This window comes from Rousettus aegyptiacus, unplaced genomic scaffold, assembly GCF_014176215.1.
Source record: "Rousettus aegyptiacus isolate mRouAeg1 unplaced genomic scaffold, mRouAeg1.p scaffold_m13_p_1, whole genome shotgun sequence".
Lineage (NCBI taxonomy): Eukaryota > Metazoa > Chordata > Mammalia > Chiroptera > Pteropodidae > Rousettus > Rousettus aegyptiacus.
In genome coordinates this window covers 101,014,674-101,039,663 of record NW_023416284.1, presented here as the reverse complement: position 1 = coordinate 101,039,663, position 24,990 = coordinate 101,014,674, and the positions used below count along the sequence as shown (strand labels likewise).

General features: G+C 37.3%; 1 protein-coding gene across 8 annotated transcripts in view; it reads left to right on the top strand.

The window, feature by feature from the left end:
• SUPT3H (SPT3 homolog, SAGA and STAGA complex component) overlaps window positions 1-24,990 on the top strand; it is a 416,859-nt gene that overhangs the window by 380,679 nt on the left and 11,190 nt on the right. The gene's annotated exons all lie outside the window — the stretch shown is intronic.

The following is a 24,990-nucleotide window of genomic DNA, read 5'->3' as shown; positions in this document are numbered from 1 at the left end:
ACATGCTGTAAAGCGCTCGCTGGTTTAAAGGATTTTGTGAGGGAAATAGATCATTAAAATCTAAACTTCTCTGAGGAAAGATATTGTAACTGCTTGAACTGTATTTAGAGATGGAAAAAAAGAAAACCGAAAAACTGGTTGGGAGATAGTTTATTTCTTACTTCACATCTTTGCAGCTAGAGAGCCCATGCTCAGCCCTTGTCAATGAGTGTGTGAACAGACTTCTGAAATCAGCTAATATTCCCTTTTGATTTGAAGCTATGGCTGTGTCAGTCACATGGGACTGAGCAAGGCTGTGGCCATCCATCTTTGATAGCTTTCTGTGTGTGTGGGTTGTGCATACACGTGCACACACACATGTGCATATGCATCTCAGTATCCTCCTCCCTCTTCTGCTCCCCAACCCAGAGCAAGACTCCTAGTAACAAGAACCGTGACTGTTTCAGTGGCTCCTCAGAGCCTGCCATCTGCCTTTCACACAGGATATACACAAGAAAATATTGGAAGGAAGATAGGATGTTCTCAGTGTTACCTCTGTCGTGCCAAGTTTTCCTTTTAAATATGATTTCGGTCAGGCCCCCACACTCTGCTGTTATGATTCATAGGCCACCCGTACTTTGATGCCTGCGTAGCTCCCTCCCTCATTTCATTCATGCCTCTGAATGTCACCTTATCAAAGGGGCAGCGCTCCCACCCATCTCTCTGTCCCCTCACCCCGCCTTATTTGCTCTCATAGCACTTGTCACTGCTGTCATATTGTTATATATTTACTGACTCTCTCACCCCACTAAAAAGTCAGATTTAATGTATTCATGATGCATCCCCAGCATTTTGAACAGTGCATGGCACATCATAGGCACTCAATAAATACTTGTAAACAAATGCTAACATTTTCACACCTGTGAACCTGAGTTCCCCAAGAGCCTTATAGTTAGAATAGGTCATCCCCAGACCCTAAGACACATTAAGCATTGCCTATAGAAAGGGCAACTGATACATCTTGATAAGTTATCAACTCAATGTAGATACTCTTGTGATTAATAAAATTCATTTAGACACATCATTGAAAGATTTCAATCATTATGTATTTTCTCAATCAGTGGCTACCAGGAATAAACTCCCATGTGAGTGTTTTTAAATTTTTTTATATTTCTCATACACAATTTTTTACCATAATATATATTTTTAAGATTCCCTTACATATTATAAAGATGAGAATTACTGATTTTAGGGTTTACTAGGCCATATATAAAGAAACTTGATCTTACTTAGGTTTGCCTTAAAGCAAAAAGCCTATGGTATGATGACCATTATCAAGAACTTAGCTTTTAAAATATATCTGGCCTCCTCCTTTGAAGGCCAATAAAGTCACCTCTTGGTATCCAAAGGAGATTGCCTCCAGGACCCCCAGTTACACCAAAACCCAAGGATGGTCAAGTCTCCTATATAAACTGGAGTAGTTTTTGCATGTAGACTATGCGCATCCTCTCGTATACTTTAAATCATCTCTATATTACTTATAATACCTAATACTATGTAAATAATTTAGGAAATAATGACGAGAAAAAACATCGGTGTGTGTTCAGTACGGACACAGCCATCATAGGCCTAGCTACACAGTACATGTCTGCAACAATGCAACTTCTTTTTTTTTTTTTTTTTTCAAATATTTTTTATCTGCTGTTGGTTGAATTCACAGATGCGGAACCCATGGATATTGGGGGCCAGCTGTACTTGATTTTCTCTTTTTTTTGCTTTCACACAGTGTTTAAGATGAAAATACCACAGTCTTGAGAATATCCTTTTAAGTTTTTTGCCCTCTAGATTTATCATTTAGGAAAGCCTTACTTAATAGTACACTCTGGGGACAGTCTTTGTTTCAAGTATACGTAGCGCCACATTACGTACTGAAAAAGCCAGCAAGGGAAAATGTCCTGCTCGGGTAGAAGCAGAACTGATCTCAGCCCAGAACATTAGTGATCGCACCATTGCAAAAGCAACTGTTTTCCTCCTTAGACTCATTTAAGTTTTTGAGAACTTCAGCAATGGCCTGAGTCTCCATACTATGGTTAAAAATCGATGGGTGGAAGAGCCAGGCCACACAGATGTATATGAGAAAGTAGTGACGGTAGGTATGTTGCCACCTGTATTACTTTCCTATTTAACAAAGTGACACAAACTAGGTGGCTTAAAACAACAGAAATTTGTTATCTCACAGTTCTAGAGGCTAGAAGTTCGAAATCAAGGTGTCAGTAGGGCTGGTTCCTTCTGAGGGGTCTCAGGGAGTATCTGTTCCATGCCTTTCCCAGATTTCAGCAATGACCTGCCATCTGGGTGTTTCTTGGTTGTAGATGCACCAGTCCAATCACGGTATCTGTTTCACGTGGCATTCTCCCCATGTCTCTATCTCTTCTCGTAAGGACACCAGTCATATTGGATTGGAGCTCACCTCAATGACTTCATCTTAGCCAGATTACATCTGCAAAGACCCTATTTCCAGTAAGGTCACAGTCACTGCTGCCAGGACTTCAACTTATCTTTATAGAGGACACAATTTAACCAGTTACACCATCTGATTACCATTATATCAAGATGGTAGTTTTAAATAAAATCCCCAGCATATAAGCTCCATAAAAATGAACTCAACTGATTTTATGATGAAACAAATGACCAAGATAAAAAGAAAAAGAAACAGATTCAGGAAGGTACATTAAAGTGAGGGGTAAACAAATTTACCATCATTACCTCTCTGTTATTAATAAAGATTTTCAACATTTTTGAAAAAAAAGTACAATGTAACTCTAAAACAATGAAGCAGTAGAATACCTTCCCTCCACCGTCTCATTTGTAAGACTGGCTTCTTATTTTACCTTTCTACATCCAGCACAGAGAGCTCTCAGGTGTCCCAGTGATCTGAGACTCCAGACTGCAGATTCTAGCAGCTTGTCACTCAGCTTACTCAAGGGACCAGCTCTTTACAGTCCCTCTGCCATTTCCTGTCATACCCTATGTGGATGGGCCACCTAGGCTCTGGGACGAGGCCAGTGATTCTCAGCTGTTTTGAATATGAGGACTCCATTTCACATAAATATTTTTATGGCTACTTCCTCCCTCCCTCATGATAGCAGTTCTACAATTGTTTATTTATTAAAAGCTACTCTGAATTTTGTTTTTTAATCACAAATATATTCCAAAATAATACCAATTTGTGAAATAAAATATTTTGCAAATATTTGTTCATATATCCAAACCTGAATAGTCTTTACTCATGTACCAAATATTTATTGAGTATCTAAAAGTAAAGCATTTATAGGAACTATAATAATGGCTTAAGTAGAGTTGAAAAGGTAGAAGTTATTAATAACATTTACAGATTAAAATATGTATTATTAGAGAATTATAATCAAAGTGTTTCTAGAGTTGAGAATATGCATTTCAATGAACATACATTTGGTAAGAGTTCAAATTTTTCATACGTATCATTTGATTATATGTCATTATAGCTAGGTTACAGATACACATTGAATACAAATATAAACATCTTATACAGGGCTTTGCATTTTACTGAACACTATCATGTACATTATTATAGCCAAAACTCCCAAATCTCTCTTCTCCAATGTTAGGTTACAACATCATGTTTTAAGGTGCTACAGCCTGACTTGACTTTCATTAAAAGTTTGACTCTTTAATATCACCATATAATTATGTTTCATGAAGAAATGGAAATAAAGCATAGAATCTCCATATGTTCATTTCAGCCTGGGAGGCTAAATGACTTAGAACAGTCAGTGTATGAAAATGGCCTCGATTGAATAAATTAGCAAAATCACAAAAGGAAACCACTGTAGGAAATAGTTTTACACATTTAATTGCTGAAATCCTCTAGTGAATGTGTCAATCTGTACTAACTAAATAAATTTGTTTATAGACATGTTCTGTATTAGCTTCCACTCTTTCACAGCCGTTTGCCAAACAAAATCCCACTAGAAGTAGGATGTTCACACCCGAGTAGGAGTTTCTTGGATAAATATTTTTACTATAGGGAGACCAAAACCACTTCTACAAATTTCTGACTTTGATTGAAATAGTATATTTCTTTAGCTTTTTTCTCCCATCTTTACTCCTGGCAGCTACTCATGCATTAGTTTACCTCCTCTTACCTCCCAGGGCCATGGTGAACAAAAGGCTGGCTGCATGCACAGGGGGCCAGTGGACCCTGAGAGTGATGGGACCAGCCAGCTCCATCACCACCACCACCACACGGACTGGACGAGAGAGAGGTTCATTCGCAAAATACCTTTCCTTCCTCTCTCTTAAAACCTAGTTGAAATGATTCATCGAATTAATTTCAGCATAGAGATTATACATCCTGAGGCTATACTTTATAGAATACCTGCTTACGTAATGAATAGAATACATAAAGGTAGAATTCATTCAGCCCTTCCTCAAGAAATCATGCTAAGAGTTACTGAAATATAACAGCCACATTCTTTTGTAAGGATAACTCTGATCCCAACTTTTGCCAACCAGTTTGGAGCAAGAATCTCAACTGACTTAATTCTTCAGTCTAGGATTGGTGCTGAGTTTTACATAGGCTTTCTAAAGATCTTTTTTTTTTTAATTTGGCTGTTGACTAATAAATTCTTTTTTTTTTAAGCATTTTGAATAGTAATAGCTTCTGTAAAAGTGAAATTAAGAACATTTCTTTTTGATGTGCTCAACCTAAATATTCTCACTGTTCTTGAGACAATATGACCAGTAAACATGAGATTTGAACAGCAGTGGTGTGATGGGGCGATCTGGGCCAGTGCAGTGTCCTCATTACCGTGACCCAAGTAGCCCACCCTTTAGGATGAATTAGAATAATATCCAATAAACTAAGCACTATCACTGCTAATATATGTGACTTGGGATGGTCCTGTACCTCAGGAGATTTAGTCAATTAATCTTTCCCACTGGAGAACACACTTCAGGCATTTATTTTATTTTATTTTATTTTTTTTAGAGGTAAACTTTCAGAATGGTTAAGGCAGATTATAAATGTCTGGCAAATTTATTAACACAACTCTTATACAAATATAGGTGTGTAATATGTACATAATAAAATATGTTCATAAGTGCCTCAAGAACACCTTATTAGGGAGGGCATGCCTATCATTGTCAGTACACAGCAGTTCAATTTTGAAAGAAATGCCAAGAGAGAGTATTCTAATTTTAAAAAATATTTTTTAGAACAGTTTTATATTGACAGCAAAATTGAGTGGAAGGTATAGATATTCCCCGCATACCCCTTGCCTCACACCTGCATAGTCTCCCCCATTATCCATATCCCTCATCAGAATTGTGCATTTGTTATAATTAATGAACCTACAACAATACATCGTTATCACCCAAATTCTGTAGTGTACACCAGGGTTCACTCTTGGTATTGAACATTCTATGGATTTGGACAAATATATAATGACATGAATTCACCCCTACAGTATCATACAGAGTAGTTTCACTAAGCTAAAAATTCTGTGTCCACCCTGTTCGTCTCTCCCTCACCCTATCATCTGGCAACCACTGACCTTTTACTGCCTCCATAGTTTTACGTTTTCCAGAATTACATATACTTGGAGTCATGCATTGTACACCCTTTCAGGTAACATTATTACACTGAATAATAAGCACCTAAGCTTTCTCCATGTCTTTTCACAGCTTAATGCTTCATTTCCTTTTAGCACTGAGTAATCCGCTATCTGAATGTAGCCACGGTTACTGAAGGACATCTTGGTTGATTCCAAGTTTTTGTAAGCATGAATAAAGCTGCTGCAAATATCCCCATGCAGGTATTTGTGTAGACATAAATTTTCAACTCCATATGGTAAATACAAAGTAGCGCACATACTGGATCTTACAATAGGAGTATGCTTAATTTTGTGAGAAACTGCCAAATTGTCTTCCAAAGTGGCTGTTTCCTCTTGCATTCCCACCCATTATGAGTAAGAGTTCCTCTTGCTCCACATCCTCACTGGCAGTTGATGTTGTCAACATTCTCGACTTTGGCCATTCTCAGAGGTGTGTACTGGTATCTTATGGTTTTAATTTGCATTTCCCTGATGACATATCACAAAAGGAAATAAGAATCATCTTTCTGTTTTCTTGTCATCTGTGTATCTTTTTTGATAAGGTGCTTGTTAATGTCTTTGGCCCATTTTTTAATCAGTTTTTTTTACTGTTGAGTTTTAAAAGTTCTTTGTATGTTTTGTATAACAGTCCTGGTACTTTACAGATGTTTTCTCCCAGTTGGTGGCTTGTATTTTCATTCTCTTGACAGTGTCTATCACAGAGCAGAAATTTTTGTGAAGTCCAGCTTATCAATTTTTTCTTTCATGGATTGTGACATTAGTGGGGTATCTAAAAAGCCATACTAAACCCAAGGTTGTCTAGTTTTTCTTCTTTTATCTTCTGGGAGTTTATAGTTCTGCAGTTTTCATTTAGCTCTGTGATTGATCTTCAGCTATTTTTGTGAAAGGTTTAAGGTCTGTGACTAGATGCGTTTTTTGCATGTGTATGTCCAGTTGTTCCAGCACCATGTGTTGTAAAAACTATCTTGCTACATTTTATTGCCTTTGCTCTTTTGTCAAAGATAAGTTGACTTTGCTTCCGTGGACTCTCTGTTCTGTTCCACTGATCCATTTGTCTGTTCTTTTGCCAGTACCACATTGTCTTGAATACTATAGCTTTTTAATGTCTTGGAGTTGGGCGAGGTCAGTGGTCTGACTTTGTTCTTCCATATTATATTGGCCGTTCTGGGTCTTTTGCCTTTCTGTTTAAACTTTAGAATCATTTCGTCAATAGCCACAAAATAACTTGCTAGGATTTTGACTAGAATTGTATTGAATCTATAGATCAATTTTGGGAAAACTGACTTCTTGACAATATTGAATCTTCCTATTTGTGATCATGGATTATATCTCCATTTATTTAGTTTTTCTTTAACTTCTTTCACCAGAGGTTTGTAGTTTTCCTCATATATAGCTTGTACATGTTTTGTTAGCTTTATACCTATTTTATTGAGGAGAGGGTGGTGCTAATGTGAATGGCAACATGTTTTTATTTCAAATTCCACTTGTTCTTTGCTGGCATATAGGAAAATGATTTACTTTTGTGTGTTAACCTTGTATCCTCCAACCTTGCTGTACTCAGTTTCAGGAGTGTTTTGTTGATTCTTTTAGAGCAGGTGTCCTCAAACCCCAGGCTGCAGATGGATACTGGTCCTTGGCCTATTAGGAACTGGGCCACACAGCAGGAGGTGAGCAGCAGGAGAGGGAGTGAAGCTTCATATGTATTTGCAGCTGCTCCCCAGCACTAGTATCGCTGCCTCAGCTCCATCTCACATCATCGGGCATCAGATTCTCATAGGAACACTGGTCCCTGGCGCCAAAAAGGTTGAGAACCTTTGTTTTAGATTCTCTACATATTATGACCATGTCATCAGCAAACAAAGGTAGTTTTATTTCTTCCTTCCCAATCTGTATCTCGTTTTATTTCCTTTTCTTGTCTTATTACATCAGCTAGGACTACCAGCACAGTGTTGAAAAGCAGTAGTGTGGGAGAACATCCTTTCCTTGTTCCTGATCTTAGTGGGAAGGCTTCTAATATCTCATCAATTAGAATGTTAACTGTAGGGTTTTTGTAGATACTTTTTATCAAGTTCAGGGAGCACCCTGTATTCCTATTTCACTGAGTTTTCATCATGAATGGATTTGGGATTTTATCAAATGCTTTTTCTGTATCTATTGATGTGACCATGTGATTTTTCTTCTTTAGTTTGTTGATGTAATGGATTACATTAATTGATTTTCAAATGTTGGATTAACCTTGCATAGTTGGAATAAATCTTACTTGGTCATTCTTTTTATACATTGCTGGGTTCAATTTGCTAATGTTTTGTTGAAGATTTTGCATCTATGTTTAAGAGAGATATTGATCTGTAGTTATCTTGTAGTGTGTTTGTCTCATTTTGGTATTAGGCTAGTGCCAATCTCACAGAATAAGTTAAGACATATTCCCTCTGCTTTCATATCTCCTCAAATGTTTAATAGAATTAACTAATGAACCCATCTGAGCCTGTTGCTTTCTGTTTTGGGGGGTTATTAATTATTGATTCAACTTCTTCAATAGACATAGGGAGGCATATTCAGATTGCCTATATATTCTTGTGTGAGTTTTGACAGATCGTGCCTTTCAAGGAATTTCCCCCATTTTATCTGGGTTATCAAGTTTCTGAGCTTAAGTTTTTCAGAGTATTTCCCTATTATCCTTTTTAATGTCCATTGGTTCTGTAGTAATGGCTTCTCTTTCATTTCTGTTATTAATAATTCGAGTCCTCTTTTTTTTTCCCATGGTCTGGCTACAGTCTTACCAATTTTTTTTATCTTTTCAAAAGACCGGCTTTTGGTTTTGTTGATTTTTTTACTGTTAATTTCCTGTTTTCAATATTATTGATTTCTAACCTAATTATTATTATTTCTATTCTTCTGCTTGCTTTGAATTTAATTTGTTCTTCTTTTCTAGTTCCCTAATTTGGAAGCTTAGATGAATGATCTTAACTCTTTCTTATTTTTAATATGTCCCTTCAGTGCTATAAATTTCCCTCTAAGCACTTTTACTGCATCCCACAAATTTTGAGAACTTGTGTTTTCATTTTTATTTGTTTCAGAATATTTTAAATATCTCCTAAAAGCTCTTCTTTGACCCATGTTTTATTTAGAAATATATTGTTTGATTTACAAGTATTCTAGAATTTTGTTATTGATTTCTAGTTTAATTGCAGTGTGGTTTGAGAGCACATTGTATGATTTCTCTTCTTTTAAATCTGTTAGGGTGCATTTTATGGCCTCATATGTGGTGAATACTCTGTGTGAGCTTGAGAGAATGTGTAAATAGCTGTTCTTAGATGAAATAGTCTATAGATGTCCCTTATGTCCAGTCGATGGATGATCTTGTTGAGTTCCACTGTGTTCTTACAAATTTTCTGCCTTTTGGATATGTCCATTTCTGATAGAAGGATGCTGAGGTCTCCAGCTGTAACAGTGAATTTACCTATTCCCCTTGCAGTTCTATCAGTTTTTGCCCTGCATCTCTTGATGCTCTGTTATTATGTGTATATCTGTCAGAAACTGTTATATCTTCTTGGGAAATTAGCCCTTTAGTATTACGTAAATCCCCTTTTTATCCCTGGTAACTCTCTTGCTGTAAAGTCTGCTCTATCCGAAATAGCTACTCCTACTTTATTTTATTAAATGTAGTATTTCCTTCTCCATTTATTTATGCTTAATCTATATGTATCTTTATATTTAAAATGTACTTCTTGTAGACAACATATAGTTGGGTCTTGTTTTTTTGATTCATTCTGATAATCTCCATCTTTTGATTGCTGCCTTTATACCACATGAAATTCAAAGTGATGATTGATATAGTTGGATTTATATATACCGTATTTGTTACTATTTTCTATTTGTCGCCCTTGTTTTTTGTTCCCATTTTTGGCTTACACTTTCCTGCCTTTTGTGGTTTTAATTGTGCATTGTATATGATTCCATCTTTTCTCCTTTCTTAATAATCAGTTATACTCCTTTTTTTTCTTTTTTCTAGTGATTGCCCTTGAATTTGTAAAACAGGTGGATCTTGTTTTTATTATACTTTGCAGATATCGGACTTCTTACAAATTAAAGGTGTGTGGCAACCCTACATTGGGCAAGTCCATCGTGACCATTTTTCCAACAGTATTTGTTCACTTCAGGTCTCTGTGTCACATTTTGTTAAATTTTTGCAATATTTCCCACCTTTTTATTATTCTTACATTTGTTATGGCGATCTGCGATCAGTGATCTTTGATGTTACTAATTGTTGGGGCATTGCAAACTGCACCTATATAGGACAGCAGACTTAATTCATATATGTTAAGTGTGTACTGGCTGCTCCACCAACCGGTTGTTTCACTGTCTCTGTCTCTCTCCTTGGGCATCTTTATTCCCTGAGACACAAGATTGAAATTAAACCACTTAATAATCCTGCTATGGGCTCTAAGTGTTCAAGTGAAAGGAAGAGTTATATGTTTCTCACTTTAAATCAAAAGCCAGAAATTATTAAGCTTAGTGAGGAAGGCATGTTAAAAGCCGAGGTAGTACAAAAGCCCAAGTTATGAATGCAAAAGAAAAGTTCTTGAAGCAAATTAGAAGTGCTACTACCATGAACACATGAATGACAGACAAGAAAGTAAAACAGCCTTTATTGCTGATATGGAAAAAATTTTAGTGGTCTGGATAGAGGATCTAACCAGCTACAACATTACCTTAAGCCAAAGCCTAATTCAGAGTAAGGCCTTCTCTCTTCAATTGTATGAGAGCTGAATGAGATGAGAAAATTGCAGGAAAAAAACATTTGAAACTAGCAGAGGTTTGTTCATGAAGTTTAAGGAAAGAAGCCATCTCCATAAGATCAAAGTGCAAAGCACCAAGTGCTGATGTAGAAACTGCAGCAAGTTATCCAAAAGATCTAATTAATGAAAGTGGTTACTGTAAACAATTGGTTTGCAATGTAGATGTAACATCCTTATGCTGGGAGAAGAAACCATCTAAGACTTTCATAGCTAGAGAGGAGAACTCTATGCCTGGCTTCAAAGCTTCAAAGGACCGGCTGGCTCTCTTATTTGGGGTCAGTGCAGCTGGTGACTTTATGTTGCTAATGTTCATTTACCACGCTGAAAATCCTAGAGCATTTAAGAATGATGCTAAATGTAGTCCGCCTGTGCTTTATAAATGAAACAAAAAATCTTGGATAACAGCACATATGTTTACAACATTGTTTACTAAATATTTTAAGCCCACTGTTAAGAAATATTGCCCAGAAAAAAAAAAAAAAGATTTCAAAATATTGCTTATTAACAATGCACCTGGTCACCCAAGAGCCCTGATGAAGATGGTCAGTGAGATTAATGTTGCTTTCATGCCTGCCAGCCCTCAGAGCAGGGAGTAATTTCTATTTTCAAGTCTTATTTAAAAAATACATTTTGTAAGGCTCTAGCTGCCATGGATAGTGATTCCTCTGATGAATCTAGACAAAGTAAATTGAAAACCTTCTGTGAAAGATTCACCATTCCAGATGTCATTAAGAACATTCACAATTCATTGGAAGAGGTCAGAATATTAACATTAACAGTTTGGAAGAAGTTCTAACCCTCGCAGATGACTTTGAGGGGTTCAAGACTTCAGTGGAGGAGGTAACAACAGATGTGATGGAAATAACAAGAGAACTAGAATTGCAAGTGGTGCCCAAAGATGTGACTGGATTGCTAAAATCTCATGATAACATTTTAACAGATGAGGAGTTGCTTTTTATGAATGAGCAAAGAAAGTGGTTTCTTGAGATGGGATCTACTCCTGGTGAAGATGCTGTGAACATTGTTAAAATGACAGCAAAGGGTTTAGAATATTACATAAACTTAGTTAATAAAGCAATGGCAGGGTTTGAGAGGATTGACTCCTAATTTTGAGAGAAGGTCCACTGTGGGTAACATGCTGTCAGGTAGCATTGCATGCTACAGAAAAAGTGCTCATGAAAGGAAGAGTTAATTGACGTTGCAAACTTCATTATTGACTTATTTTAAGAAATTACCACAGCTACCCAAACCTACGGCAACCACCACCCTGATCACTCAGTAGCTAATCATCAGCATGGGGGCAAGACCATACACCAGCAAAAAGATTACAACTCACTAAAGGTGCAAATGATGGTTAGCATTTTTTTTTTTTAGCAATAAAGTATTTGTTAATTAAGGTATGTACATTGGGCTTATTTAGACATAAAGCTATTCCACACTTAACAGACAGTAGTATGGTGTGAACATACTGTTTGTTATATGAACCAGAAAACCGAAAAATTCACGCGACTCGCTTGATTGCAATATTCACTTTATTACCGTGGTCTGGGACTGAACCCACAATACCTCTGAGGGATGAATGTACACATTTACAGTTCATCCAAGTCCATTTTCCAATAACACTATACCACTTCACAGATAGTATAAGTACCTTATAAGAACCAAATAATCCTAATTCTTCTCTCCTGTCCCTTGTATCATTGCTGTCATTCATTTCATTTATACATAAGTATACATAAACATGTATGTATATGCTTCATAATTTAATACATTTTTGCTATCATTTTGAGCAAACTGTTATCTGTTAGATCAGTTAAGAAGAAAAGTAAAATTTTTATTGTACCTTCGCTTATTTTTCTTTCAGTACTTTTCCTTTCTTTATATAGATCCAAGTTTCTGGTCTATAGCATTTTCCTTCTGTCTAAAAATCATTTTTTAACATTTCTACAAGACAGGGCTACTGGAGGGGGCGGGAATCCCTCAACTTTTGTTTGTCTGAGGAAGTATTTCTCCTTCACTTTTAAAGGATTATATCACAGAGTACAGAATACTAAATTGGTATTCTCAACACTTTAAATATTTAACTCCACTCCTTTCTTGTTTATATGGTTTCTGAGGAGAAGTCAAGAGTAATTCTTCTCTTTGCTACTCTGTAAGTATTTTTTCTTCTGGCATCTTTCAAATTTTATTTCTGACTTCCTATATTTTGAACGTGATATACCCAAGTGTAGTTTTTATTATTGTTGATTTGTTTCTATGGGGCTTGTTTGTTTGTTTGTCGGTGTTTGGTTGGTTGGTTTTGGGTGGGGAGGTGTCATGTTGTTTTGCATTTATCCTGCTTAGTGTTTTCTGAAATCCCTGGATCTTTGGTTTGGTGTCTGACATTAATTTGGGGAAATTCTCAGTCATTATTTTTTCAAATATTTTTTCTGTTCCTTCCTCTCTTTTTTTCTCCTAATAATATTTCCATTGTGCGTGTTTTAAACCATTTATAGCTATCCCATTCTGTTTTGTTTTGTTTTGTTTTTCCAGTCTTCTAACTCTTTGCTTTTCAGCTTCAGAGGTTTCTATCGAGATACCTGAAACTCAAAGTTTCTTTCTTCAGCTATATTCAGTCTGCTCATAAGCCCATCAAAGGCTTTCTTCATTTCTGATATAGTGCTTTTTTTTTTTATCTCTATCATTTCTTTTTTATTTTTTCTTAGAATTTCCATTTCTTTGATTATATTGCCCATCTGTTCTTGTGTGCTATTTAACCATTAGAGCCCTTAGCGTATTAATCATGGCTGTTTTAAATTCCCTGTCAGTTATTTCTGCCATAAATGTGTCTGATTCTGATACATTTCAAACTCTATTTTTTTGCCTTTTAGTATGCCTTGTAATTTTGTCTTGATAACCAGACGTGATGTATTGGGTAATAGGAGCTGCTATATTAAATAGGCCTTTATTAACGTGGTGGTAAGATGGGGGCAAGGAGCGTTCTATAGTCGTGTGATTAGGTCTTAGTCTTTTAGTGAGCCTATGCCTCTGGGCTGTGAACTTCACAAGTGTTTCTTAGTACCCCGCCCCACTCCCACTCTCACCCCTTAATAGATGAGACAGGATTGCTGCAATGGTCTGGAGCTTGGTAAAAGGTCAGTTAGGCTCTAATAGATATTTAAAATAGTTAAATATTTTCTCCTAAGGGCAGACCTTGTAAAGAACAGAATACTTGGGATTATTTCAAAATGTTTTTCCCCTCTATCTGCCTGAAGCAAGAGGAGATTTTTCTGCTATATTCACTGCTATATTTACCTCCAGGAGGTAAAACTCACAAAAGTGTGGGCTTACCCACACCACCCCCACGACTGAGTCCCTGAAGTTTTATCTCACATTTGTTCACACTGAGCTTCTAGCAATTTGTCAGTCATAGTTCCGGTTTCCCTACACTAGCAGTGGTTTCTGCTTGTAGATTTATGCTCCAGTAATTTATGACTCTCTGTATTTGCCTGTCTCTCCAATTTTAGAGGCAGCGGTTTGCCCCGTGACTTCACTTCAATTTTGGATCTGTGAAGAGTTGCTGATTTTTCAGTTTGGTCAGCTTTTTAATCATTATTAGGACAGAGTGGCAACTTTCAAGCTTCTTACATGCTGGACCAGAAGCCAGAAGTCCTCATATTATTCCAATTTAATACAGAGTTTATATCGGGCCCTAAAGCAGTGATTCAGAAGAATTAGGGGAATGCTTATATAACATGAGCATTTCTTACCTGAATTTTGATAAACCCTTCAGTGGTAGGTAGTATAGATTGTTGTGTTAGAATTAATATTTTTGGTGACAAGCATAACCTATAGACTGGCATTTGGAAACAAGATAGGTCAAGCTGTCTCTCCTCCGGGTCTTACCTAGAACACTTTTCTGTCCTACTAACCACTCTCCCCTCATCCCCAACTCAGGTCTCAGCTGCCATCTTTTCCTTCAAGAAGACACCTTGATCACTACCTCCTACCTCTACTGCCCTCTTATATGGTCTCATTGCACTCTGTATTCATTTTTAACTTGCATCACTTTTGTCACTTCTCATTCAATATGTCTCCTTCATTAGACTGTTCAACATGAAGGACAGGAACCACATCTGTGATCACTGCTGTATCCATTGCACTTTGTACTCTGTATTATTGAATGAATAACAGTAAGGTCATACAGAAATATACCTTCTCAGATGGCTACCTTATGTGATTGATATTATTTATTTTTTGTGTTGTGTTATTATTTATTATTTATTTTTTGTGTTGTGTTTTTTTGATGTAATGCAGGTCATTGAGACAGTATTTTCTTTTTATATTTATCTCGTATCATTGTTGAAGATTAAAAATACAATTGAGTAACATTGCCACAGAACTAAGATTGTTAAAAAATTTATTTTATACTATCTATTATAAACTCACTATTAGTCATAATTTTCAGTAGCAGTATATTTGAACTTAAAATGCTTAGACTCAACAAAATAATTCAACAATGTAGTTTTAAATGACTTGGATTCTCTTTTTCTGGCAAAGAAAACAGTTGGGAGCAAAAGTTTTTACTTCTGGCAGATAATAGTAAGGAGAAGTCCAGATATGCTCCCACTGAGAACTGAGAAGTATTATCAGAATAACTTTTTTTTTTTTTTTTTTTTTTTTTGCAGCAGTGCTTATGGTTGAATTATTAAGGTCACTGATTTATTTTTCTTAACAATTGTTGCTGATGGTTATCTTGTAAAATGATGTGTGTGGTCTAATCTTAATTTTTAGGAGCTGAGAATATCCCAGCCCCTGCTCTCATGGTGAACACAGGTTAGCATTTCTCGTTGTCCAGAGGAAGCTAAGCTACTTGCTAGTCAGATGCATTCATTCATTAGATGAATATTTATTGAGCACCTACTTATTTGTCATGCACTGGGTTACATCTGTGGGCATACACAGATAAAAGAGCAAGTTCCCTGCCTTCTAGAGGCTATGAGTCAATCAAGAGAAATAAGAATTAACTATTGTTAGACCTGAGCACCGCCCAAAAATGGAGATTTCAGTTACTAACTCCTGCCAGTTTAGCACTGTTTACACACATACTTATATGTGTTTGCAGCTTGGAATAATTTCAGACATCTGTGTTTTGATTGTTTATAATTTAAGGTAGCTGAAGAAAAGTTTAATATTATTGGCATTAAATTTTATTAACCATAGATATATTTAACTACATACAATATCATGGAAAGAATAATTTATATGTAGAAATGGTATACTTTTAGTCTCGTATAAAATTGCTAAAAATAACATTCACAAAAAAATCTTTTCTAAAATATAATATTGTTTCTATCAGCAACTTAATTATTTTGCTCAAAAACAAAATTAACACATCTCTCATATAATTTGATTGGGATGACTTGGACAGTTAGAAATGGTAAATTTTAATAACCGAATGTTAATTTAGAGATTTGTTTTCAGAGTTCTGAAATAACTAGGTAATAAGAAGACTATGCCACAGAGTTAGAGAGAAAATGCATACAATGGCAAGTTTCTCAAGATTCATAGGCTCCTAGTTCCTGGAATAGAATGAGAGTTAATGCTCTGTCTCTTCCCGTTCTGCCGGCCAGGGAAGACCTCTTATTTAAAGGGCAGGGCTCCCTCCACTGTTCTTAAATCGAGGCTCTGCTGTCTGACAAACTGCCCTCCATGATTTTCGTGGGATATTTATAACATTGGGAAGTATACAGAAAGGAAAATCTTTAATGAAGAGCTTCGCATGTCACCGTGCTATGCATCATATGGTTCAATTTAGATTCTCTGAAATATCAGTTAGAATAAAATTATCAAAAGGAGAAAAGTCACATGTCGTTCATTGGTACAAACAAGATGTGCCTATTTGTATTTATGTTTGCTAATGAAATTCAGCCATGATTCCCACTTTGATTTTAAAAGTCTTAGACCACCATTCAGTTTTATTCATTATAATTAAATCTCTTGCCCACACGCAGACTCAGGGCAGCAAAAAAGGAGGGCATATTTTATCTTTTAAAAAGCTATCACATAGCTTTGACACAAAGCTCCAGAGCTTCAAAGATTTACAGATTTAAAGTAAAACAATATGTGCCTCAGGGTACGTACACCTCCTTTGGCAAATGAAGGGCCGGCAGAGGGCTTGGACTCTGAATCCAGAGTCCAGAGGGCACAGGTATGGGGTCAGTGGAATTTGAGACAAGTTGATGTAGTCCCCACTAGATACAAGAACTGGCTTTTACTGTAAATCTCGAAGGTGAGGTGGGGCAAAAGGGAAGGCTAAGTTAGCTGTCTTGTGAAACAGTATTTTACACATGAAAGTCAGAGATGTACCTGCCTTCCCAAACCCAACTTAACTGGGTATTCCAATAAATCAAACACTTAGATTAACTTAATCAGTAAATCTGTTGCTTTTGGTTTACTATGTCCCTACCTTTTCCTCCAAGCAAAGCCAAGCCAGAGACTGTAGAAACTCTGCCCTCTGTGCCCTGTTTACCGCTGCAGAGCGGAGAAGAGTATTCGGGAATCCCCCAGGTCCTTGTAACCGGGGCGTCTCGTGTGGCCCGCACATCATCCGAAATGCAGAGTCTGTCCTACACTCAGTTAATTGGGAGTTAACGGTAGTTTGGGAAAGAGTGTCTTTTGATTGTCCTTTTTCTACTGGATTTAACCCAAATTGTTCAGCCCTATAGCAGACACTGAGCAAGCCTTAGTGAGACTTCAGTGAGAACACATAGCATGTCACCCCCACGAAGGTCCTGAAGACATGTTTTTTTGCCATGAAACTTTTCGGCCAGGTTTGCCTATTTTATTTTGATATTTCATCCATTTATCAAAATAATTATTTGGGGCACTCAGGGAAATTAAGTGATTCTCTAAGGAAGAGCTAATCATATGGCAGAAGAGCCAGAAGTAGAACCAAAAGCTCATAAGGCCTGCCTTGTTCCAGCTACTCAGCCGTGCTGTTTTGAACATCAGTAAGTCCCTTCCTTTCCCCTAGTCCCTTCACTTTTGTTTTGCTCCCAAGAGTTCCTGATCCAGAAAAAACAATTTCTTTCTCTGCATCTGTTTCCCCCATTAAGGTCAGAGAAGCTAAACACAGAGCATTGGGCAGAATGAGAGCCATCTATGAAGAGCCCTAGACTGGGTTGGGAATCCTGGGCTCTCCTCACGTGACCACGGATGGGTCACTCTCTCTGGGCATTAGTTTTTCTCATCTGTGAAATTTGGAATTGGCCTGGAGGAGTTTACAAAGATACTTTCCAATTCTGAAATTCTGTTGTTTCTTAATTCTAAATATAAGCAAAGGGGTGGGGGGGTTGTTCAGCCTGATTTAGTAGGCTCGGTTTCCAAATGCCTTTTTCATTATGGAATTAAGTGTGGCAAGGAGGTCAGAAAGACTGTCCTCCCTAACAGGGGCATCCTAGCATTCGGGGAGGGAAAAAACAATGCTTTACAGATGGACTACAGGTAAGAAATGTGAGATATAGGTAACCCGTCTACTATCTGGGTAAAAAGCATGGTCTGAAAAACTTATTTTCTATTTATTATGTATTAAATTAAGTGCCAGTATTAGGATTTCCATTAAGAAATGTTGCTTACTGTATAATCATGACAGATTCTGAAAAGGTTTCCTTTATTGACAGACCCATCTTGGGTCCTATTAATGGTGTACTCATCCACTCGACCACCATTCTCAGCCCTCACTCCACACCGAAATCACCTGGATGACTTTTAAACCATTCTGAAGCCTAAATGAAGAAGGGAAGCCTGAGTATCTGTTGTATTTCAGAGCTCCCCAGGCGATTTGATCGCACAGTGCTTTCTACCATACACTGTTCTGAAAATTAGTCTGGAAAATAAGCACTCATTGAGAATGCCTCCAAACTAAAGGTGATTTAGATTCAAGTCCTATTACTGTATTCTGAAGTAGTGTACCAGGCTGATTTAGTTTAAATTTGAAGTAAAATTTTAATTTACCCTTGAAGTGATGTCGAGTTAGCAAGATTTGAGTTTATTAGGACTAGGGGAATATGTATATTTTCAATAATATGAGTGGGATAAATTATGCCAGATTTCAAGGGTTTTGTTCTCTTTTGTTTAATATGAGACAAAGTAGTATAATGAAGAGTAAGGCCCTGAGTTTTTACACTGGACATGTCACTTTAAAAAGGAGAATAATAAGACCTTTTTTACTAGTTGTGGTAAGGCTAAATTAGATATGGGCATGAAAGTACTTATTAAACCATAAAACCGTATAGCATTTTTTACTCTTTGCCCTTTCGTGTTTTAAGAAATCTATAAATCTCATGACTTTTTAAATGTTATTTGAAATTAAATATGTTATTTAAAGTGAACTAAAGGGCTGCCTCCTTCCCATCCTTGAGAATGCCCTCTCGTTGCGTTTTACTTGTGGTAGCTAAACCGTTAACAGTAAACCGGACATTTACTGGCTGCAGGGCTGTGTTACTAATCTTTGTGTCCTTTGCCCCACCGAGCACAGAGTGGTTTACATAGAGTAAGAACTCAATAAAGATTTTTTTTTAATCAAATTACACGAATTTATAGGACTTCAGACAGTAGAATCAATCTTCTGTCTTAGACCTTTGAGAAAGAAAATATTTGTAAGTGAATTTGGAACCTGCTACAATGAAATTCTTTTTTATTTCCAGCTTTGAGGAATAAATGAAAATGTAATTGTTTGTATTTAAAGTGTTCAATGTTATGATTTGATATTCATATACATTGTAAAATAATTACCAAAATCAAGATAATTACTATCCATCATCTCACATAGGTAATTCTGTTTTATTTTGTTTTGTTTTGTGTGTGGTTAGAACGCTGAAGATCTACTCTCAGCAACTTTCAGGTATACAGTACCATATTATTAACTCACCATGCTGCACGTTTGATCAGTTTGTACCCTTTGACATACATCACCCCATTTCCCTGTCCCCGCATCCCCTAGCAGCCACCATTCTACTCTCTGAGTTAGTTGGTTGGTTGGTTGGCTGGTTGGTTGGTTGATTTTTGTTTTGTTTAGAATCCACATATAAGTGACACCGAAGAGTACTTGTATTTCTCTGGCTTATTTCACTTAGCACAGTGCCCTCCAGTTCATTTATGTCGTCAGAAATGGGAAGATTTTCTTCTACTTTATGACTGAATAACATGCCATTTTTTATGTATACTATATGTTTTTTAGGCATTTATTCCTCAAAAGACATTTATGTTATGTCCATATCTTGGTGATTGTAAGTAATGCTGCAAGGAACATAGTAGTGCAGATATCTCTACAGGATACTATTTCCTTCAGATATATATCCAGGAGTCGGATTGCTGGGTCATAAGGTAGTTCTATGTTTAATATGTTAGCAGCCACCATACTGTTTTCCATAATGGCTGTACCAATTTACATTCCTACGAACCGTGTATTAGGGGTTTCTTTTCTGTACATTTGTTATTTCCTGTCTTTCTGATCATAGCCATCCTAACAAATTTTAGGTAAGATATCTCATTGTGGTTTTGATTTGGATTTTCTTGATAATTAGTGATGTCAAGCACCTTTTCATGCACCCGTTGGCCGTTTGCATATCTTCTTCAAGAAAAATCTATTCAAGTTCTTCGCCCGTTTTCTTAATTTTACTTTTTGCTTTTTTGTGTGATTTAACATACAATCTGTCCTGGAGAATGTTCTGTGTGCATTTGAGAATATGTATTCTTCTATTGTTGGGTGGATGTCCTGTTTATATCTGTTAGGTCCATTTGGTATAAAGTGCAGGTTAAGTCCATTACCTTACTGATGTTCTGTCTGAATGATTTATTCATTGTTAAAAGTGGAGTATTAAAGTTCCCTGTTCTCATTACATTGATGTCTGTTTTTAACTTCAGATCTAGACATAGTGTTCTAGATTGGCAGGTTTTTTTTTTTTTGCCTTTGAGCACTCTGAATGTATCATCCCTTCTCTTCTGGCTTTTAAAGTTTCTTCTTAGAAACCCACTTAGAACCTGATCTGAGTTGGCGTCTACGTAATGACTCTTTTTAAGCTTGCTGCTTTCAGAGCGTTCTCTCTTTGTCTTTGATTTTTAAGAGTTTGATTATAATATGTCTCAGTGAAGATCTCTGTGGGTTGAATCTGCTTGGGGATTTTTGAGCACTGTGTAATTAGATTGCCATTTCTCTCCCAGATTTCAGAAGTTTTCAGCCATTATTTCTTTAAATAAGTTTTCTAACCCTTTCTCTCTCTCTTCTTCTAGGACTCCTATAATGCAAACATTGTTCCACTTAATGTTGTCCCATAATTTACATAGGCTTTTTTCACTCCTTTGCATTTTTATTTCTTTTCTCTCTTGAGTGAATAATATTAAGAGATTTGTCTTCAATTTACAGATTATTTTATTCTGCTTGATTGAGCATGTTATTGAAGCTCTATTGCATTTTTCATTTTATTGTATCATTCAGCTCAAAAATTTCTGTTTGGTTCTTTTTTATGATTTCTGTCTCTATGTTGAACTTCTCATTTTGTTCATGCATTGTTTTCCTGAGTTCATTGTGTTATCTGTGTTCTCTTGAATCTCACTGCACTACCTTAAAATAATTGTTATTTTTAATTCTTTTTCAGGTAACTCACAAATCTCCATTTCTTTGGGGTTAAGTACTGGAAAATGATTGAGTTCCTTTGGTGCTATCATGTTTTCTGGCTTTTTCACTTTTCTAGTGACTTTGCGTTGATATCTGCATTTGAAGGAGCACTCACCTCTGATAGCTTTTTTGGACTGACTTTGCTTAGGAAAGACTTTCACTTGAAGTTGGCTGTGAGTGCTTCGGTTGAATGGGGAGCAGCATCTCTAATTTGGGAGAGGGCACAGTAGCATAATCTCTGTACAGCTCCATCAACTGAGGTCAGCATTGACAAAGACTGTAGAGGTCTTCAGCGGTCAAGACTGTGGGGGTCCTGCAAGTGCCAGTGGTGTCTGGTGCTCTTGGAGTCCTCAGTGGCAGAGGCTGCTGGGGTCTTCCTATTCTTTTTTTATTCTCTGTGAGAGGACATTCTAGCCAAGAGAATCCCTCATGGCTCCAGGTCTGGTACACTGGCACTCAGAGCAGCAGTAAAGCTGGAGTCAGGTACATACAAAACTACCACAGTGCCTAGGTTTTAGGGCACAGGTACACTTGCTGCAGTGATAATGCTAGAGTCTTAGGTTCAGGCATGTGCACCTATAGACCAAGGAACTGGGGTCTGAGTCTCTGAAACTCACCACAGTGTTTGGGCCCCAGGACTGGGTGACACAGCAGTAGCTTGGGCCATGGGACAACAAGGTATATCAATGGCTAGGGTACAGTAGCAGCATGCCCTGAAGCTGGGGGTCAAAATCCTCACTCTGGCCCCAGCAGGCAGAGTATAGAGCAGCAAGAGCTCAGCCTCATTGATGCTAGGTCAACACTATGACTCAGGACGTAAGGGATGGGGGACAGAGCTGCAACAGTGCTTCCCAGTGATGGCAAGGCAGTGCCATGACTTAGGACCCAGGAGGTGGGCCAGAGAGCAGCAGCTTTAGTAGCACAGCCAGTGACGGTAGGTCAAAGCCGAAACTTAGAATCCCAGAGGAGGGGCACAGAGAGCAGCAGCAGCTCCTGTCCCATAGATGGTGAGGTGCTGTGGCATTCTCGATCTCAGAGGGCGAGGCACAGCATCCAGTGGGGCCCCTGGAGGCAGGTCTCACAGCAGCAGCAAGCCCCAGTGCCAGTGAAGAGATGCAGCAGTGGGGATGCCATGCAGCTCCGTTAGCTGGTTTCAGTGTTGGTGAAGACTGGGGGGCTCCTCAGTAGCAGAGGCTGCAGATGTCCACAGCGGTGATAAACTTTCTGAGGTTCTCCTGCTCTTCTTTTCCGGGGAGATGAAATTCATCTGAGGGAGTCCCTCTTTGCACTAAGGTGCTCTGAATTGGAGGTGGGTGATAAAAATAAAATGCTTTCTACACTTCTATCTGGCCATGCTTGGTTTTTGAGTTCCACGGGGTTTCACTTCTTTGTTATAGTTCAGACCTTTCCCAGAGCTGTTTTTTGAATGTTTGTAGTTATTTTTTTGTTGTTTTTTGGAAAAATGAGCTTTGGGACCTTCTAGCCTGCCATCTTGCTGATTTCAGTCCCTGTAATGAAATTCTTGTTTTATTTAAAGTTTGAAAGAACAGGAAAGAATCAGGAAAGACAGTAGTGAGAATAAAGTGTAAGCCCGAACTCAGAGGATTAGAAATTTTATCTATAGTTTAAGCTCTGTTAATTAGGCCATGGCATAAATAACACACAGTCATATTCAACTTGGAATAACAAGATATATTTTGTAGCATATTTACCTTTTGCTTAAGATAAATATTAATCTTTTGCTTTGTAATATTTGTGATGACCCACGATAAAAACAGAAGTAAGCCAGTTTAGTATTTAAATGTTTTCTTTAACTTATCCATTTCAGATAAGAAAAAAAACCTCATGTTTTGGAAGTACATGGTTAAGAATTAATTTCCCCACCAGTGCACAGTGCAGTAGATAGAATCTGTGTCTGCTTATGCAGCTATATCGAGGTTCTGGTAACAGTTCATAATTTGGGACCTAATGAATAAATGAATGTCCCAGATTAGAAGCTAGCTTGACCCTCAATTAAAAGTAAAAGCCTAGGAACTACAGTTGGTTCTTAAAAAAATGTATCATCTTTGTTGGTAACTTCGAGAGATGCTAAAATGTCTGAACTACGTGAACTCCACAATTCACGTAGGAGCAACTGGTGGTAAGAGTACACAGTTTTATTAAGTCAGAAATAAAGCATAAGTGGCATATTGGGGCTGGTTTGTTGGGGAAGTCTTATTGTATTATTGATTAATTTATACTTTTCAATAGCGGGGTGTGGTCTTGGGTGTTTCTGGTCAAGGTCTGCAGTGTCTGTGAAGATACAGAACTGGGAATCATACAGTCTGACAGTAGAGACTAAGTGCAGTCCGAAGTGTTTCCTGAGAATGTGGCCTCTGGAAGGCCCTCACACCAAGCAATGTTTAAATTTAGTTTCAACATTCACAACACAAATAAAGAGAAATTCACAGTTGACACAAAGATGAGTCGTCTTCATTCATCTTCCTTTAAAGTTGCTTACTCTGGAAAGGATGCCAAATTTGCGACGTTCCCATAATTGCCCTACACAGACAGCGTACATGCTTTGTACATCAAAAGGGAAAACAGTGACTCAGAGCGGGGGACCCTCGGGGATTGGTTTGCTGAAATTGCCCTTCAGTGATTACACATGCATGTTTGTTTCTTCTTTATTTTAGAATTAGAATAGTAAGAACTTATTCCAGAAGCTTAATCCAGAAATCTAGGTCAGCTCTAAAATTTTCTTTTTCTCATCAAACTTGGCTACTTGAGGATCTGTTATTAAATAAGCCTGCAATCTTTTAGTTGTTTACAAACAATAACGATAAAACATCTGTGATGGTGACTTGATCTCTGAAAAGTAGACTTTTCAATACAAGAGAGATCCATTTCATATTGCACACCCTGGAAAGAATAAACTTGGTGATTTCTGAGGTGGATTCAGCCAAGACTCTTCTCCTGAGCCAAAACTTCTTTTTTCAAGCAGGGCTCACTTCACCTATTTACCTTTAAGAGAAATCAGCTTTATTCCTAGGTCCATTTATCTCCATATAAACCATCCTTATGTTTTAAATATTATGTTATGTTAAAGGTTGTCACTATGGTCATAAAATTTAAAACATCAAGATCAAGAAACTGAAAGCATTACTTTGGCATAAGGCTCTATCTAAGGCAGCCTTGATGGTAGGGGCTGTTTCAAGACCTGAGGCTCCCCTGCCTGTGGTTGTGGGAAGATACTCTGTCCATTCCTGCAAGTTATTTGCGGCTCTCTGAGGAACTCATTTAACACTGTTCTCCAATGCATGATCTTAGGAAGTAGAATTGGAATTTTCTAGTCCTTATGAGAATGTTCGCTTCAGTCCAGAAGTGTCCTATGGCACAAAAAGCCTAATGTGAGGAACAAGCTCACAGAGAGTCCTGAGGACTAACACTTGGAACGTTCCACTGTTTTCCCATCCTTGATATACTGATCCAGAGTGAACTGCGTAACAGCATAGCCAGCTGATGAAATTTCAGCCAGGACTCCAAAGCCTGACAACCATAGTAAATCCTGTGTTAGTGGGATATTTGGAGGGATGGTTTTGAAGTTAATTGAATTTTATGATTAACAGAAAGTTATCCAAAAAAAGACATTTTTATTTCACCTCCTGTTGAGAGAAGTCTTTCTAAAAAGCTTGGGTTTCACTTTTTTTCACCCAGTGTATTTAAAAAATAGTTTAATCACTTTTTTCAAATTAAATTCTACAGTATCTTTATAACATTATCTTAATCATAAAAACTAATTTTATATCTCCTATAATATGGCTGATGGAGGTCAGTTTATTGGGCTGAAAGTATACAGGCTCCAGAACAGCCCCAGACTTATTCAGTCAAAGGAAAAAAAAAAAAATCCCTGTTATAAGAT